At 47.1% G+C, this 20,674-nt stretch overlaps 1 pseudogene; it reads right to left on the reverse strand.

Annotated features, from left to right (window-relative positions):
• Positions 1 to 3,326: 3,326 nt before the first annotated feature.
• Positions 3,327 to 16,417, reverse strand: LOC149371899 (uncharacterized; annotated as a pseudogene).
• Positions 16,418 to 20,674: the final 4,257 nt, after the last annotated feature.

Raw genomic sequence — 20,674 nt, forward strand, 5'->3', positions numbered from 1 at the left:
TGCCTGCTGAAGGATTCCACTCAGTAAAGGCTGCTCTAAGCTTCTATTTTTCTCCTAATACGTTCAGTACCTTCATTAAGAAATACTTGTAACACATCTGCTGCACTGCACTTCCACAGCAGCTTTCCAATTCACACTGAATGCCTGCTTCAAGCTTTCTGCTCATGGCTGAAAGCTGTGACACTGAGATTGGAAGAGAGCACAGTGGGCCAGGGAACAAATACGATTTATTTATTTACAATACTTGCAGGGTGGAAAGAATACATAGCGAAAGGAAGGCAAAAGTAAATGCAACGGCATAACAGTGCAAAAAACCAAAAATAGGAATTGAACAAGCAAAGTAATGGGTAGGAATAACAACAGAAATACCCCGCCGAGGTGGCTAAGCGGTTATGGCACTCGGCTGCTGACCCGAAAGACACAGGTTTGATTCCGGCCGAGGCGGCTGAATTTCGATGAAGGCGAAATTCTAGAGGCCCGTGTATTGTGCGATGTCAGTGCATGTTAAAGAAGCCCAGGTGGTCGAAATTTGCAGAGCCCTTCACTACGGCGTCCCTCACAGCCTGAGTTGTTTTGGGACGTTAAACCCCAATAAACCAAACAAACAGCAGAAATGGCACTGCACAAGCTGCTATACATCCGACAACAGAGCCCGAAGCAGCGAGTCATCCTAGGATTCAGTAATTTTCTGTGATAACAATATTAGAGTTATTGATGGTGAGAGCAAGATTGGATAGTTCATGACGACGTTGGGCAGTCCGGTCGTGGTCACACCATAGCTATCTTCAGTAACGAAGATAGTGCCGACCAGGCACGGCGAGATGATTCGTGTTTCTGCTGCTTTGGAATCCACAACGCATCCTGGACCACGAAAGGGGGACCTGTAGCAGCAGTGGAAGCGATGAAAACCTGTGCAAAAAGCAGAATTCGTTTTAGCATGGTTGCAGCATTGCAGTCACCTTGCCCACTCCTGCAGCACAGAACTTTATGTGCTATGTAACATATTTACACTTGTAACGTTCACTTCTTTTTTAAAAATAAGCCCAGAAATTTGAGGGGTGTGTTCATTTTGGTACATGGTTGCTGTTCTAATATATGCAGGACTTCAGGCAACTACACGTCGGCAAAACCAAGCCAGCCTGCGTCAAGTTGTGTTGTGGGGCCCAGCGGTGCAGTTCAGCTTGTCACCGTGCTCCAGGACAGCGCAATGTCCGAGACCAGTGGTGCGGCTAACACCAACACAGTGTTGGAGGCAAGCACTGCGTCCCAGGACATCGTAGTGTCTGAACCGTGTGAAGTGCTTGAGCTCAGCACTCAAACACAAGAAAACGACGGACTTTCGCAGTTTGAAGAGTGGATGCTGGAAGATCCATGCTCGCAGGATTCACTGGCTGACACCTCTCCTGCTGCACAAGAAGACTTGGCGACAGCAGAGGCTCCAATGCCACAAACTGCGCTTGCTCAGGGCAAACGACAGAAAAGAAAGGCCGACCGGGCCGATGAAGCAATAGCAACTCACCTCAGCAAGCTTACCGAGGCCCTTAATAAAAGTGAAAATTTTGACTACTGTGAACTATTCGGACTGTCATTAGGCAAAATGATGAAGACATTACCGGAGGCCGCTCAACCTGGGCTACAGATAAAGCTGATCCAAGCATTCCAAGAAATGTCTGCTGAATACGCTGCTAAATAAAGCTGCGGTGCCCATTTTTTTTCTTCCCAACACAGGTCATTTTTGTTGAATCATTTTCTTGGCTGTGTGCCTGACACACAGAATATGACACTCAAAACTACAGATAACTTCTTCACCCCTGGGAAAAGTCAGTTATCTTTTCTGCATGTAGCACAAAAAAAAGTGGTCATCCTGAGGCAAGAACCTATTCGACGACCCCCACATGGTCTTGCAGGGACTCCATATTAGCACAGAGCAGCTGCCCGTGTGAGCAATGTGATAAAGATGCACACATACATTCAAGGCCGTAAAGATCACTGCTGTCCTTAACTGGTCACCTAACCCATGCCTTTTTGGCCGCCGCGGTGGCTCAGTGGTTATGGTGCTCGGCTGCTGACCCAAAAGTCGCGGGTTCGATCCCGGCCGCGGCGGCTGGAATTTCTTTGGAGGAGAAATTCTAGAGGCCCGTGTACTGTGCGATGTCAGTTCACGTTAGAACCCCAGGTGGTCGAAATTTCCGGAGCCCTCCACTACGGCGTCCCTCATAGCCTCAGTCGCTTTGGGAAGTTAAACCCCATAAACCAAACCATGCCTTTTTGCATACAACATTAATTTCCTGCTTTCCTGCAACAGGCTCTGCATATGCACAAAGGTTACTTTCCACAAGAGGAACCATGGTGGTTGGTAGTCGCCCCCCCCCCCCCCCCTATCTGTTTTGTATGGAGAATTTGTTTCTCCTCTTAACCACGCATACAATCAAACTTGAGCAGTTTTGAGCTTCCTGCCCTCCTCACAAAATTGGTGCAACGTTGATGTCTTCGTCCTGCTTCATTTCAGGCCAGTTTAGTACAGTAGAGCCCACAAAATATTACAGTGCCAAGGAAATGTTACTGATACAACCAATAATTGTTATAAATGGATTTTCAGAAAGAAGACAAAATGAAGATTCAAACATATCAATCACCCAGGAAGTTGGTCCCTAGTTCTGGGAAAAGCCACATGCTGGCAGCTTCGCTTGCTACACATAAAGTGGACAGACATCTTTTTCAAAAGTATCTTGCTGCTCTGTGTTTAAGTGGAAAGGGCGGGGGAATCTGAGGGCTCTTGTTTTCTCTTTGTATCATTACGTGCAGCCAACTCAATTTGAAGGGTGGGGGGCCTCACACGAAGTGAAATGCGCCAACATGCGGTCTGCCCTGGGCACTTGTGGTTTTGTCAGAATCTAACAATTCTTTTCATCCTAGCTCACAGTAGCAAAACTGTTATTACCAATAGCATGGCATGAAAACACGGTAGTAAACAGATATTTTTTATAGAATGCAGTGCCAGGGCTGTTCACTGTTACAGCCAATATACTTGGCCAATAATATAGTGTTTAAGTCGGTTCGACCGCACTACAATAAATTAGTTCCGGAATAGCAAAGTCAGCTGCACAGGTTAAAGCAGCTTGGCCGGTACTAATGCAGTAAAAACTCAGTGCACATTTTTTCTTAATGCAAAAGCACCCTACCTCTAGTAGCATGGATGGTGCTACTGGCGTGCCCCTCGTCTCAGGGCTGCCACCTTGGAAATGCCTGGCTGTTGCCACTGCCAGGAGACTTCGCCAGCTGCGCTGCTAAAGTAAGTGGAAAACAAGTCCCTGGCTGCAGCGGCATCAGCATGGTGATTTCTTGAATGGGTGGGAGCAAGTGGGAAATACCGAGGCTCTGAACTGTCCCCCGACGCCATTTGGATGCCTTGCCGCCAATGTCCTGCCACAACATTTCCAAACGCGTCCTCTCTGTCAGTGTAAGTTTGCGCAAGAGGATTTCTGACCGTCAGGCAATTGTGCAAGACACAGGCGGCCTTGACAACATAGTCAACATTCTCAGGGCGCAGGGGGATAGCTCGCAACAGTACCCGCCACCTGGCTGCAGTAATGCCGAAGGCATTTTCAGCACATCGCCTGAAAGAGGAATGCAAAAAACATTTCAGACAATAAAGACCTCAAAACAGGCTTATAGCATGTTCAACAAATCTATTCTAAAATACACACTAGTGGGGAGATGCAGACAAAGGAGCAGAAATGTTAATAGGCTATTATACCAATGCGTTTAATATTTATACCTTTGAGTTTTCTATTCTGTTTTAGACCAATGCTTTGGTCCAGTGAATATGAATGCTACTAAAAAAGCTTAAATTCAAACTCTAGATAAAGCTATCAAAGTTACGAAATAGGGATTTTTCTAACACCTTCTTTCAGTAACACATAATATAAGGTCGATTTATACCGTTCTCTGCTGAGTCTGTAGTTGAAGACCCTCTTCTTGTCATCGAGATGCCTCGATGGGTACGGACGCATAAAGTCGGTCCTCAGTTGGAAGGCTTCATCGCCCACAAAAGCATACGGCGCTGCAGCTGCTGACCTAGGAAGCCTCCCGAGTTTGGGAATATCAAGGCTTCCTCTGCTGAGGTCACGGCCAAAGTCGCAGTTTTTGAAAGTTCCACCATCACTGAACCGACCTTCTCCGCCTACATCTATCAATACGTACAGTGGCTGTCCACAACAGCCATCAGCACTACTGAGTATGTGCCCTGAAATGAAAAACATAGTACACACTGAATTAAATGTATGGCACATAACACTACATAAATTTCAAAAGCTCAATACTGCAACGGCCAAGGTGTGACTCCATGCTATACAACATGGCAGCTTCGTTTGCGCACTTAAACCTTTGAGCAATAGAAGAACCTTCTGTTCCCGGAAATCTAGTGGGAGACACTGGTTGGTACACTCCAGCAAGGGCCTGTGCCTTTTACATCTGCAAGTGAGATGGTCTTTTAATCTAGAAACTGCTGGTACAGAGACAATGCCAACAAACACCAGGTGTTATGACCAAAGGAGGTGTTATCACTTGCTCAATTACCTGTTCTATAAGGTGACAGCTGTCACATCACGTGTTATTGCACCCTGGCAAGTATCACTGTTATCCTGTTCCAATTTTATTTGCTGCTGGTACGTTACATACGCTGTTGCAATGCTAAACGTGCACCATAATATGCTTCTCTTGGTTAAACCGCTCCCTTATTCACGCTGGAATCTGATGAAGAGATGGCACATGACCGTCGTACTTTTCCAATACCATGCCTGGATCACGTCCTTCCCTGATTTGATCAGAATTAATTACAAATCTGCGTCATCTGCAGCATTGGCGACCCATAACAAGCAGCTTCCGCACAGTGCTCATTTAGCGTTGCGAGAGTCTATGCAATCATTTAAATCTACATTGCGTAAGGGTTGGCAAGCTAGGAAATCTTGAACAGCACTTGCTTCGAAAGCTGCCTTTAATAACTTCTATATTCAATGTAGGCAAGAGAGCACGCACAGTGACGTATTTTGCCTGTATATACTGAATGTCAGCAAGAAAGCATGCACAATGACTTGTATTTCGCCTCTATAGGGCAATCATTTGAGATGCGCTTTCAAAGCAACCTAAGCTTTGAAGTGCAACTTAGCTCGCATTGGAGTGCAAGCTACCTTGATAAACACCAGGAGCAATATTTTATTTGTGGACTGATGACAGAAATAGGTTTGCTATGCCCCTATGTGAACAATTATCATGGCATTAATCCATTTCACGAGTGCGATTACCTTGTAATTGTATCTGCTCCCAGAATTTGGAGGGCAGACAATAGCCACATGTTTGCCATCAACAGCTCCCAAGCAATTTGGGAACTGCCATCGGTCGGCAAAATCATTGGCAATTTTGCGCCACTCTGCCTCTGTCGGTGTCTGGAAGAAGGCAACAGCTCTGCTTTAAGGCGGACAGTAGCAAACTTGCAAGACAAGTGCCACGTCAGAAAGCAAACACCCAATGACAGATATGTGGAATGCAATTTTTTTTCATTCCCTTGTTGGGGCCCATTACATCTGCCTGTTCCTTGTTCTTAAGCTGTCAAAATGTTGAATTGCCAGGAGTTAAAACTACTGCATGCTTAATCTGCATGCTAGCAATAAAGCCAACAACAAAATGTTAGCAATTAATATAATGGTAAACCAGGGCAAAGATACAAATTTGTATTTGCTGGCTGTAAGCTAGCAAAGAATAGACTGAGAACTATTAATGAGCATATGAGTATCAGCCCTTGTTGCAAAGCCTATATGAAGAAGGTTTGCAACAAAGCTGCCACACTGAGGTATACACATCTCTGAAAGGCTACCAACGCTAACTTTCATAGCACAGTGACGCACATTAATAATTTCATGAAGTATTTGCCTTACCATAAACCACTTTAAATGAAATGCAGAGGGTGACAAATTTCGCAGCCAAGGTTCAGCTTACCTGCATGAAGTGATCTTTAAGTTGTTCCCATATGGCCCGACATGCTGCGTGTATGCACCGCCTTGCAGTTTCTATGCCAACGCGGTAGGCAAGGGCCACATTGCATATGTCCTGCCCTGAAGCCAGATAGCTACAAGACAGAAAAACAGATTCAATTCATGAAGAAACTTCAACTTGCAACCAAGCTTTCTGTGTCTGAGTATTGTGTCAGTGCCACAGTTTCATGAACAGGTCTTGCGCAGACATGGCAAGCCAAGAATTTTCACAATATGAAGCTGCTAGGTTATCGTACTGCAAAATTACAGGTGCAACACATTGATGCACTAAAGTATTTCGACCACCATGACATGATCATGCCAACCTATTCAATATATCTGCCCTAAGTTAACCACTAATATGACTAGTACGTTACATAGGTCACCTAAACTGCCAGACAAAGGGAAGCACTTACTAGGTGTTATAAAAGAACAATACGCTAAGAGAACAAACAGAGCACCAGCAGTCAAAAAATTATCTGCATTCTTGAACCTGTTTTGTGTAGCGACAACTTTTATCACAAAGAACCACGTGCATCCACTGCCTACTAGCAACTGCACTTGCACTCCAGCAATGCCCTTGTGCTCCTCAATAACAAACTATGGGCAATGCAATGAGAGCATATATGCAAACTGGTTGGTTTATGGGGTTTAACGTCCCAAAGCGACTAAGGCTATGAGAGACGCCGTAGTGGAGGGCTCCGGAAATTTCGACCACCTGGGGTTCTTTAACGTGCACTGACATCGCACAGTACACGGGCCTCTAGAATTTCTCCTCCAAAGAAATTCCAGCCGCCGCGGCCGGGATCGAACCCGCGTCTTTTGGGTCAGCAGCCGAGCACCATAGCCACTGAGCCACCGCGGCGGCATATATGCAAACTGATTGCACTACTTTTATATACTAGGTGGCACATATTCAAATATGCCACTTCATGTATGTTCAGGTAATCACTACAGAGTTCAGTCATACTGTACAAAAGAAACTGCTTTATATCTAACTGACCTTGTTTAGTTCCTCTATTTTTAACTTTGCTCTGATCCCAGCAAATCTCTGCTGGTCCCAGCTACCTATTTCCAACTTTTTAAATTTTTTTGAGATGATTATTAAAAGGAATAAAAAAAGGATATTCGTACTCTCCACTTTGTTGCCAGTACACTACTAAATGTCACAACTGCACTTTCTGCATAGCAGAACGTTGTCGCTAATTGACATGTCCACAGACAGAAATCAAGTTCTACAAACCTCAGGGCTATTGCCAGTCTCTCCCCTGGCTCCAGGGGCTCCCTCGCGACATGCTGACGTGTGAGGTCTGCGGCCACAAAGCTCAACAGCTCATCAAAAAGCTTCGGGGTCATCCGATAAAACTTAAAAAAGAGGTCGTGATCCCCTTCACGCATTCGACGCATCTGTTGAGGAAAAGATAATCCAGTCAGGTAAAAAAAAATGCACAGCATGACTGCAATACCCTGTAATGCATGATTGCAGGCCAGATGTTGTAGGTGGCTTTTGTGTTTGATGTTTTTTTGCATAATTTTTGTGATCACTGAAGTATTAAGTGCTTATCATAGCTGGATATGTTGTTTAGGTGAGCGCTGCACTTCTGCTGTGAAACCTTAAATATTTCATTGCTGGATCTAAGTAGCGCAAAAATGGCCCCGATTCTCCTGCTGGTGTTTCGTAATAGTGATAGGCAGATAGGTGTGCCAGGTTCACCCCCTGATTTTTAAAAACTGTGCCTTTCAGGTGATCAGCTTGTGTGATCAGAAGTTCCTTCGCCATTTGCATTGCCTTTATAACATACAGGGAACTTTGAGAGAGTACTCAATCTGTGCAGCTGCACACAGTCCGCAGAGCCAATAATCAACCAAACTTGGTGCCCAGGTGCAACTCAAATCTTTTAAGCCACTGAGTGTGTAGTGTTCCATCCAGACGGAACGACATCTGCTAAATTGTATCCAGTATTTCATGGCACTGCATTCATCTGCGCGAGAACAACGAGGCCGAAATGACCCTTGAGATTTTGATCACACAGGCACCAGTACATAACATTACAAAATATGCAATAATACATTGCTGCTTGAGTTTGCTGTTATAACTATGGCTGAATTTGCCGCCACAGGGCTTGAGTGGCAGATGCTTTATTCTATCGATGTAGTGGCTCAATTTCGAGTGTGTGCGTGCATGCATGCAGCGTTTTGTCCAGACGCAGAAAAGTAGCTGCTAAAACATTTTCAGTCTGCAGACAACAGTTCGCAGCATCACAATAGGTACCAACATTTGCTAGTGTGTGGTAGTAAGCTCAGCTCCTAAATTGCCTGCACACGTACCGTATTTACATGAATATAATTTCAATGAAGAGGGGGGAGGGGGGGGGGGGTTGTTTGCAACGCCTGAGGGAAACGTGTGTATATATATATATATATATATATATATATATATATATATATATATATTGTAAAGAGGAAGACGCTTAGCCGACGGAGCAACAGAACCGATGCGCGGCGCGAGGCGAGAAGAAAACGATCGGCAGCTGAAGCAGCAGTACCCGTCCTTGCCCGCTCTAACCGGCCTTCACAAACAGTCATCTCTTGCCAATAAAGGCCGTTACATCTTGGTGGAGGTTGCGGGATCCCGTCCTGGAGCTACGTAACCGGACTATCACTACCACCATGCCTGCCAACGCCAACCAGCCAGCCAGCTCTTCACCGGCACCCGTCGCTTGCCATGAGGCGCTCCGCCAGCGCGACCCTGCCGTCTTCAGCGGCACGGACGATCACGATGTGGAAGACTGGTTGTCCTCTTACGACAGGGTGAGCGCACATAACCGTTGGGACGACGCTATGAAACTTACCAATGTAATCTTCTACCTAACCGGCGTTGCCCACCTTTGGTACCAGAACCACGAATCGGACTTTACCACCTGGACCGCATTTAAAACCAGCTTCTCCGACATCTTCGGCCGTCCTGCAGTACGCAAACTTCGCGCCGAGCAGCGTCTTCGCGTTCGCGCACAGCAGAGTGGTGAATCATACACCAGCTACATAGAAGATGTCGTCAATCTCTGCAAGCGCGTCAATGCGTCCATGGCGGAGGCCGATAAAGTTAAACACATTCTGAAAGGAATCGAAGATGACGCTTTCAATATGCTACATACAGCCATCGCACAGTCCTTGGGCTTCCCCCGTCGTCCTTGTCACCAAGAAAGATGGCTCTATACGCTTTTGCGTTGACTACCGGCGCCTGAACAAAATCACCCGCAAAGACGTCTATCCGCTGCCTCGCATTGATGACGCACTTGACTGCTTGCAGGGAGCTGAATTCTTTTCTTCTTTAGATCTACGTTCGGGTTATTGGCAAGTCCCGATGGCCGACGCTGACCGCTCCAAGACAGCCTTTGTGACGCCTGACGGGCTGTATGAATTCAACGTGATGCCCTTCGGACTATGCAATGCCCCTGCCACTTTTGAGCGGATGATGGACACAATACTGCGCGGCCTGAAATGGAAAACATGCTTATGTTACTTGGACGATATCGTTGTTTTCTCCCCAGATTTCCAGACGCACCTCGTTCGCCTGGAGCAAGTTTTGAGATGCCTCGCGACAGCCGGGCTTCAACTCAATTTAAAGAAATGTCGCTTCGCCGCTCGCCAGCTGACTATTTTGGGCCACGTCGTGTCGAAACAGGGTGTCCTTCCTGACCCAGCAAAGCTTCGTGCTGTCTCTGAGTTCCCAAAGCCCTCTACAATGAAGGAACTTCGCAGTTTTATCGGCTTATGTTCTTACTTCCGACGCTTTATCCGAAATTTCGCTTCTATCATCGCGCCTCTGACTGCCCTTCTTCGTGGCAGTAGCGACCTATCAAGCTGGAGTCCTGCCTGTGACGACGCGTTCATCACGTTGCGCCGTCTACTTACCTCTCCGCCCATACTGCGCCACTTTGACCCTGCTTCTCCAACTGAAATCCACACAGATGCCAGTGGCGTTGGTATCGGTGCTGTTCTTGCTCAACGCAAACCGGGGTATGCGGAGTATGTTGTTGCATACGCGAGCCGCACCCTGACGAAGGCAGAGCAAAACTACTCAGTCACCGAAAAAGAGTGCTTGGCGATCGTTTGGGTGATCGGGAAATTTCGGCCTTACGTATACGGCCGGCCTTTCGAGGTCGTCACGGACCACCATGCCCTATGTTGGCTGTCCTCCCTAAAATACCCAAATGGCCGCCTCGCCCGATGGGCCTTACGCCTCCAAGAGTACAATATTCGTGTCATCTATCGCTCTGGAAGGAAGCATAACGACGCTGACGCTTTGTCTCGTTCACCTCTAGCCAATGAAAGTGCCTCTCCTCCCGCCATCGACTGCGCCTCCTTGTCATTGGACAATATGCTCAACGAGCAGTCTAAGGACCCTTGGATCACTTCTCTTGTACGCTATCTTTCAGACCGTTCTGCCGTGTCGGTACCGCGCGCACTCCGCCGTCAGGCTGCCCACTTCACTATTCATGATGGGATTTTGTACCGCCGAAATTATCTCTCTGATGGCCGCAAGTGGCTCCTCGTGATCCCTGGACATTTACGCTCACAAATATGCGCAGCCTTTCATAGCGACCCGCAAGCTGGTCACGGCGGTGCTTTCAAGACCTACAACCGGCTTCGCCTCCGCTATTACTGGCGCGGCATGTATAACTACGTTCGAAAATTCGTCCGTTCCTGCCCCGATTGCCAGCGCCGCAAGCCGGGTCATCACCATTCGACCGGCCCTATGCAGCCTTTACCTTGCCCATCCAGGCCATTTGAACGAGTTGGCATTGACCTGTATGGACCACTTCCCTACACTGCCGCAGGCAACCGCTGGGTCATCGTCGCTGTTGACCACCTAACCCGGTACGCCGAAACAGCTGCCCTCCCAGCTGCTACGGCGCGGGATGTTTCAGCCTTCCTTTTGCACCATTTCATACTTCGGCACGGAGCCCCGCGTGAACTGTTGAGCGACCGTGGGCGGGTGTTTCTGTCAGACGTCGTTTCATCTCTTCTGCAGCAATGCAACATTACTCGCCGCACCACTACTGCCTATCATCCCCAGACGAACGGCTTGACAGAACGTTTCAATCGAACGCTAGGTGGCATGTTGTCAATGTACGTGGCGGCAGACCATTCTAACTGGGACGTCATCCTCCCCTTCGTCACATATGCCTACAACACCGCTACGCAGAGCACTACTGGTTTCTCACCATTCTTCCTTCTATACGGCCGTGAACCATCCTCGCCGCTGGACACTATTCTTCCGTACCATCCTGATTCGTCGGAAACCACAACCGTATCTGAAGCCTCCCGCCACGCTGAAGAGTGCCGCCAGCTCGCCCGGTCATTCACGTCCGACGACCAAGGGCGCCACAAATACCGCCTCGACCACTCCCATGGCACAGACACTTTTCAGCCGCAATCCCTTGTTTGGCTCCGTGTGCCTTCTGCTGCACCAGGTCTCTTTACCAAATTGCTGCCAAACTACCATGGACCCTACCGTGTCCTTGAGCGCACTTCTCCCGTCAATTACGTCGTTGAGCCCGTGACGCCATCATCCGATCTCCGACGACGTGGGCGTGAGACCGTCCACATTTCGCGTTTGAAGCCATACTACGACCCCTGCGTCCTGTTGACCCCCTAAATCGCCAAGATGGCTCTTTTTCCCCCGGGGCCAAATGTAAAGAGGAAGACGCTTAGCCGACGGAGCAACAGAACCGATGCGCGGCGCGAGGCGAGAAGAAGACGATCGGCAGCTGAAGCAGCAGGACCCGTCCTTGCCCGCTCTAACCGGCCTTCACAAACAGTCATCTCTTGCCAATAAAGGCCGTTACAATATATATATATATATATATATATATATATATATATATATATATATATATATATATATATATGTAGAAGAAGGGGTCACAACCTTGCAATTATCTTAATTTAATACCGACAGTTTCGGACGGAGGACCGTCCTTCCTCAGGGTATACACAAGAATGGACACAGTTTCTCATTTTCTACGCAGCGTGCGCAAAGGGTGAGGTGAAACCACTCTCTCTCCCGTTAGTGGAAAGGGACGCAAAGTCAGTATAAGCCGCAAGTGCTCCAGTCCATTTAGGGGGAAGAGGGTGACGGTTGCGAAGGACAGGGAAGGGGGAAAAACATATATGCACAAAAATATAAAAATAAAGGAAGCAAAAGTAACATTAAAAAATAAAAATAAATATAGGAAGGCAACGGCGGAGGCTTGGGTAACAAAGCTATAGAAATAGATAGGGAGGGAACTAGTTGCTTCTCAGAAGGAATGTTTCGAGAGAAGCTCCCTTCGGTGTGGGTGGTGAACCCAGCAGAATTAACACAAACAATATTCTAACAAGGAAAGTACAAAGCAAAACCACAAATAAAACAAAAAAGAAACACAAAAAGAAGAAAGAAACAAGCGCACGCATGCATGTGTACAGTGTATAACATCACAGAACGGACCGCTCCCCAGCGGTGCAGGTGTTTTGGACCGTTGTAACGTGAGTTACGAGTCAGCCACAACATTTAGAGCTGTTTAAGACAAGCCCGTTATCGCCACGGCGGAAGCGCGGCGCCGCGGTCGAGGGAGGCAGGGCGGCCGGCCAGACGCCGTGCGGGAACCCGATCCCGCAGCCGAGTGCCGCGGCGTCCGACCCACAGTAGGCCATTCCCTTCGTGCTTTTCGTCGCGAAGGCATTCGAGTACAGACTGGTTTTTCAAAAGAAGGGGCCGAAAGGACGGGTGAGAAGGAACCTAAAGAGTAAGTACGTTCAGAAAAAAAAAAAAATTAAGAAAAGTAAGAATGGGGACGTGGGACCCCGCAGAGTGCAGGCTTCATGGAAGAGGAGGGATAGGCGTTCAAATTGTTCTAGCTAGTTAGGCTTTTGAGGAAGGTAAAATTGCCCAAGTTTTCATTAATTCCATGTGTTAGTGTCCGAAATTTGTGTATGAAATACGACTCTCTTTGTTCTCTTTGGCGACTTGTTTGGAAACCGGATTGGAGAAGGATGACGTGAATGTTTTCGAATGCATGCTGGGGCAGGCACAGGTGCTTAGAAAAAGGAAGATTTGGCAGCGCGTGAGTATGGGCCTTGTGGTTGTTAAAACGCAACCTGAACGGTGTTTCAGTTTGACCGATGTATTCCATGCCACACACACTGCAGTGTAGCATATACACTACGTTCGCGCTGTCGCAATTCAGGGTTTCCCTAATCCTGAAGGTGAAATCGGAGAATGTTCCTTTAGCGATGGTTGTAGTCTGCATATGACTGCAAACCTTGCAACGTGGCTTACGGCACGGTTGACATCCAGGACTCGGGTTGGAGTTGGGCGTTGTTTTGGACTTAACTAAAATGTCCCTCAGGTTCCTACTGCGCCGGTATACTGCTCTTGGTGGTTGTTTAAAAATGAGAGACAAGTGACTGCTTTGCTGGATAATATTAAAATGTTTTGATAGGATACTATTAACACGTGGAATGTTAGATGAATGAAGCTCGTGGTTTAGACAGGAATAAAATAATAAATTCCCCACAATCGCGGGATAGTGAAAGGCCAAACAACCTTATTCTCACGCATTCATCTAACATTCCACGTGTTAATAGTATCCTATCAAAACATTTTAATATTATCCAGCAAAGCAGTCACTTGTCTCTCATTTTTAAACAACCACCAAGAGCAGTATACCGGCGCAGTAGGAACCTGAGGGACATTTTAGTTAAGTCCAAAACAACGCCCAACTCCAACCCGAGTCCTGGATGTCAACCGTGCCGTAAGCCACGTTGCAAGGTTTGCAGTCATATGCAGACTACAACCATCGCTAAAGGAACATTCTCCGATTTCACCTTCAGGATTAGGGAAACCCTGAATTGCGACAGCGCGAACGTAGTGTATATGCTACACTGCAGTGTGTGTGGCATGGAATACATCGGTCAAACTGAAACACCGTTCAGGTTGCGTTTTAACAACCACAAGGCCCATACTCACGCGCTGCCAAATCTTCCTTTTTCTAAGCACCTGTGCCTGCCCCAGCATGCATTCGAAAACATTCACGTCATCCTTCTCCAATCCGGTTTCCAAACAAGTCGCCAAAGAGAACAAAGAGAGTCGTATTTCATACACAAATTTCAGACACTAACACATGGAATTAATGAAAACTTGGGCAATTTTACCTTCCTCAAAAGCCTAACTAGCTAGAACAATTTGAACGCCTATCCCTCCTCTTCCATGAAGCCTGCACTCTGCGGGGTCCCACGTCCCCATTCTTACTTTTCTTAATTTTTTTTTTTTTCTGAACGTACTTACTCTTTAGGTTCCTTCTCACCCGTCCTTTCGGCCCCTTCTTTTGAAAAACCAGTCTGTACTCGAATGCCTTCGCGACGAAAAGCACGAAGGGAATGGCCTACTGTGGGTCGGACGCCGCGGCACTCGGCTGCGGGATCGGGTTCCCGCACGGCGTCTGGCCGGCCGCCCTGCCTCCCTCGACCGCGGCGCCGCGCTTCCGCCGTGGCGATAACGGGCTTGTCTTAAACAGCTCTAAATGTTGTGGCTGACTCGTAACTCACGTTACAACGGTCCAAAACACCTGCACCGCTGGGGAGCGGTCCGTTCTGTGATGTTATACACTGTACACATGCATGCGTGCGCTTGTTTCTTTCTTCTTTTTGTGTTTCTTTTTTGTTTTATTTGTGGTTTTGCTTTGTACTTTCCTTGTTAGGATATTGTTTGTGTTAATTCTGCTGGGTTCACCACCCACACCGAAGGGAGCTTCTCTCGAAACATTCCTTCTGAGAAGCAACTAGTTCCCTCCCTATCTATTTCTATAGCTTTGTTACCCAAGCCTCCGCCGTTGCCTTCCTATATTTATTTTTATTTTTTAATGTTACTTTTGCTTCCTTTATTTTTATATTTTTGTGCATATATGTTTTTCCCCCTTCCCTGTCCTTCGCAACCGTCACCCTCTTCCCCCTAAATGGACTGGAGCACTTGCGGCTTATACTGACTTTGCGTCCCTTTCCACTAACGGGAGAGAGAGTGGTTTCACCTCACCCTTTGCGCACGCTGCGTAGAAAATGAGAAACTGTGTCCATTCTTGTGTATACCCTGAGGAAGGACGGTCCTCCATCCGAAACTGTCGGTATTAAATTAAGATAATTGCAAGGTTGTGACCCCTTCTTCTACAAGTTTTCCTGGCCCATTGAACGACAAGACCTCCTGCAACTATATATATATATATATATATATTATGATTAACAGTATCACAGTTAAGTTATATACAGCCGAGGTATCCAGAGCTCAGAACAAAAGCGGAAACGATATGCAAAAATACCGAAGCAGCGGATACAGGTCAAGAGGCAACACTTCATAAATGCACATGACATGCGCCGCAGGAAAGCCTCCGAACGGCTAGCGACGGCGGTCGTCGTCATCACCGTGCCCTCGTTGCTATGCCCATTCGTTCGCTTTACTTCTTCTACTCTGCTCAGAACTTTCAACGACTTATCTTTCTCAATGACCCCGTATCGCTTTCTTTCCGCGCCACCGTCTGTTCTGCCAGTGCACACGCACCTGCTGAAGTACCGCAGAAACCCAAGCTTACTGAAAGTTTGCTTCTCCTACAGCTGGCAAGTGTGATGGTGAAGCTCGCTTAAACATAAAGGGGGAAAAAAAAAAAGTCGCGTGATAATCGTACCTTGCCTCCGAATACGCTGAGTGCGCTCAGAAATAGATTAAAGAAAAAACTCGCTTTCTAGTCGTGTATATATGGTGACTACGATCACTACGAGGTCCATCTGGACGGCTCAACTAATCTACCTTCTCTTCATTAGCACGGCCACGAAAAAATAAATAAATGAGACAAACTGCGTCGTCCTCAATCAAGCGTGGATGACACGAGACCACGGTGAATTAGACTTTCAGCCCCTTGAATTGTTCGTCTCCAGGCAAGACTCTCAAGCAGCTACTAGCACCTACAGGGAATCATGATGAGCTCTAATCCCGCAGTCACGAAAACACTGATGTACAATTGTTGCCCTGAATGTCTTACTAATTTAAGGTGTAACACTGAAAGAAACGGAGGTACTTACAGCTGTGTGGTAGAGGCCTTCTTGCTTTCGCGCCATAAATACGGGCCGAACCCACCACCGTGGCTTCCTCCGCTGACGCCTCTCCTGTCTCTTCAATATGACAAGACCCACTGCTCTTGTCATGAGCCGTAAAACTCTTGTTCTTCTGCCGACAGCTGGCATGATTGCACAGATGCACGTAGAAGAGCTAACTACAAACTAATCCACGAACAGAATGAAGGAAGCAAAAGAACTCCATGGCATGACTCTATGGTATTGATGTTAGCTGAGAAAACTGTGGCAGTTGCATGTACATTTGTAAAAAAGTTTGAACTAGTAAACAGCAATTCAGCTTACTGCCTAAACTATGTGCTGTAACGCTTTCAAAAGCGGAAAGCTTTGAGTGGCAGTCAAACTGTTTTGGCCAGCATCTGCCTGTAAGGTCTGGCAACCACACAGCAGCGTGAGCACAAGCGCGAGCAGCGTGCGGCAGCGCTAGCCAGCGCCTAGTACCATGGAGATGAGTACTGCTGCCAGCGCCTGTCGTTGCGCGGCGCCAAGAGCGCCGACGCTGAGCGCGTACGCCCAGGAAGGGCCCTTGGAGTTTGGGCTTAAGATCCAAGCTATTCGGCTGAGGTATTTTCTCCTGGTTGTTTTCTTGACGTGCTACAAATTCTTACATAAGCCTGCTAGTTATATTCGCGCAAGACCTTCTCCTCGCGTACGCTTCTTTCCACCAAGAGAAATCATTGTCACGAGAAAAACAGACGCTGTGTTGGAGCAGAGGATCGTAAACACAAACACGGTGAGAATGGCGACGCGTACAAAAGCACATTCGTTCGGATGGGTATTTAAATCTGTTGGCGCGTAAAATATGTGACGCGCTTGAAAGGACATTTCATCGTGGCTGTGCAAAGTCTTTCGTGTGTTGCTCAGCATACGTCTATTGCGCCATTTTTTTTTTTTGCTTATGACTCGCGTTTTTTGTTGTGGTGGCGTTTCTTCCGCAAGGCTGCTTACTTCGAGTGTTTACGGAAGAAAGATTCAGTGATGGCGCTAATTAATGCGCAATGGGGACGGTCACGTGCTCGAATTTTTTCTGAGCTCTGTATGTGTGATGCTTAGAGTTTCTTGTTTTAGCAGTAATACTAGGGACCCCCGTCAGGGCCAGGGAATTTCACGCGCTTAGCAAAAACACAGAAATGTTTCCTTTATTTTCGTTGAAATACCATTACTTTAAGCGCCCACATTGACCTCCCTTCACTGTACTTGTGCTTCACGCCTAACTTAATTGAATACGTACAGCGACCTCAAAATGCTGCATGTCTTTTCATTCGCGGTAGAGGTTGCTATTATACTCATTCCGTTACCTTTCTTTGTGAGAAGCTTGGTAACTGCTTTTTCTCTTGATTTTTGTTATTCATGATAGTAATCTCGTTCATGGCTTCTCGATCCCTTTTGTGTTAAATCAGTGCAGTGTGTCAATGAAGTGTTTGAAGAATATGAAATACGCTAAAAATTATGACATTATTGTAACAAAAACGTACTAAACTCATACAACAGTTGCATGGATTGGTCTTTGCCAACCGCCATTTGAAGCTAGACTTTGCTCGCTAAAATAAAAAAAAAAAGGTCGCTGAAGTACAGCGATAGCGGCTTCCCGAAGAGTTACGCTACTACTCAGCCTTATGGCGCTGAAAATGAAGTGTTATTCTAAAACAGTAACAGCGGCATATAAGATCATTTCTGTGCTGTGGTTCAGTATTTTACAAAGCAGCATTACAGACATCCCTCAAGACAAGCACACAGGACTCACGTGGGCAGACAGGGTCGCCCGCGCCCCAGACTCCCAGGCGGAGGAGATGGTTCGCCTCAGGGAAGAGGTATCGCGCCGACAGCAACACCTCTCGCTTCTCCTCAAGGAGCCAGAGGTGTTGCTTCCCCTATCCTCATCCCATCCACACCTATATCTCCTCCGCAACATTTATTCCACTCAGCACCCTTCCAACCACTCAAACTGACTCCATCCGCGCCCACTACCCCCCCCCCCCCCCCATTCCCCTCCCGGCAAAAAAGAAAAGCATGCAATCAAACGGCGTCAATGACCCTCTAGATGAATTAGAAGCCAGCCTAGAGGCAAAATTTCCGGCAAAATTTCCGGCAAAATTCGAAATCCTCCAGCAATAAATTGAAGAACGATTCCAAACCCAAGCTGTCTGCTAGAGGTGCGGCTAAACAAATTCTGTGATCAACTCGCTGTTAAGGTAGAACCGATGGTAAAAGCGGCAGTTACCCGTATCGTGCATGTTGGCTAGACTCCCATTTCAATCACCCTTCATTCCTCTCAATCACAAGCCCTTTCCAACCCGACCACCAATACCTACCTCTGCAGTATCCAAATTGCAGCAAGATGGCAGCTAATCCTCCCATTCATAACGTCGACAACCACTCGTTAATAATTTGGCACTGGAACTGCCGGAGCACTAGGCGAAAGCGTGATCCTCTAGTAAAGCTCATTACTAGCAACTCGTCACCACCCGACCTTATACTACTACAAGAAATGCATACAGCGCTTAGCATATCTGGATATAGAGCATAACATGCACCCAACGCGGACAAGCCCGCGGTTACAACCTACATCAGACGCACACTCAGACACACAATACACGACCACACACACGAGGTAGCACACGTCAATGTGGAAACCATACCGAATAATGTTACCAAAGAATCTTTAATAGTCTCCAATGTATACAAGCCTCCTAGAAGCCCCGCATCTCGATGCGCGAATCTAAGTAAGACAATAGAAAACACCAAGAAAACACCGTTATTAATAGCGGACGACCTAAATTGCGAACACGCTGATTGGGGATACAGCCATACCAGCAGCCGAGGAGAGGTTCTGCTCAATCAGGTACAGCAGTGTCAGCTATCCGCGCATAACGATTTCGATAGCCCCACCAGACAGGGTATGGTTGGTATGATGGAAAACTAGGCCAGATCTCACGCTCGGCAGACACATCCCGCGTCTGCAGTGGGAACGAACCCCACACACATGAGGTATAGGGACCATTATATCTTTGCCCTTACTTTAGCAGGCCCACACTGTACGCCTTACTCGTAGAAGCATAGTTTGGTAAACTGGGATGATTTGCGACAACAACGTCAAAATACCACTGCTAAAGACCGCACAGAATTAGGGCCATGGGTGAGAAGGCTCCTTCAGGACAAAGAGACAATAGGCAGAATTTTGATGCACATGAAGAGGTGCCAATGTTAGGTGCCAGAATGGCGCCCTTACTTGAAGCCCACTGCAGCGTAACTAAACGACATGCCGCACAGAAGCACAATCGCCAACTTAAACAGAAGGTTATTGATCTGGCCAACCAAACTGAAGAACGGGGAGCGCAACTGTATCAGCAGAACTGGACACAAATATGTGAAAGGATCAGAGGAAATCTCACCACAACGCGTGAATGACACCTACTCCAGCACCTACTAGACCCCACCCAGAACAAAACGAACACACGTAACATAATAGCTAGACTAACACATCACCACAGACATAACACAGATGCCCTTCTAGCTACGCTAAAGGATATGCACACCACCCCGGGACAATCACAATTTCCCGCCCCCTATGCAGGAGAAGCAAATCATAAATTAGATACTGAATAACATTATCAGAAGTACGGGCAGCACTTCAAACGCTCAGGAACACTAATCAGGGCGAAGACCAGGTTACAAATGCGGCCCTCACAAATCCAGACGATAAATCAATCCAGGAACTAACAGACCTCTATTACAGACATTGGGAAGAAGGCACACTCCCAGAAGAATGGACGCACGAGAAAGTAATACTAATCCCAAAGCCCCAGTAAGCCCATCGCCCCAGCGAATATCCGCCCAATATCGCTCATCTCCAGCCTAGGGAAACTTCTTGAACAGGTCATACTAGCTCGGCTAACAGCATACATGGATGACACTGGACAATACCGGCACACTATGGTCGGTTTCAGATCCCGCTTATCTGAACAGGACGCTAGCTACAGCTAACATCAGAAGTGCTTGACCCACTTGTACTAACTCGTCCGAAGACGATATTAGCTATAGACTTGAAAAAAGCCTTAGATAATATACAACACACAGCAGTACTACAAACACTTACGAACATACAAACAAGTTCTATGCTGTACAGTTACATAAGAGGCTTCCTCCAACACAGGACAGCCACAGCTTTCCCTACACACTTGCCAATGTGGGAACGCCGCAAAGCTCCGTGCTTTCCCCTTTTCTGTTAAACATCTAACTTATCCTCTTTGCTGCAAAATTACACAAAATCCCCCATCTTGATCATACTTTATACGCCGCTAACATCCCACTATGGACAAAATACGGATCGGACGGTCAAATGAGGACACGGTACAAATGACAGCAGAAACCATTACTAAACTCACCTCAAGAATCAGACTAGCGTGCTCATCATAAAAATCAATTATTCGTCGTACACCCTAAAGCATGGGCACACCAACCCCATATAGTTCAGAACTCAG

The sequence above is a fragment of the Amblyomma mixtum genome, chromosome 1 (assembly GCF_055824585.1).
Source record: "Amblyomma mixtum isolate Tamu chromosome 1, ASM5582458v1, whole genome shotgun sequence".
In the NCBI taxonomy this organism is placed as follows: Eukaryota; Metazoa; Arthropoda; class Arachnida; order Ixodida; family Ixodidae; genus Amblyomma; species Amblyomma mixtum.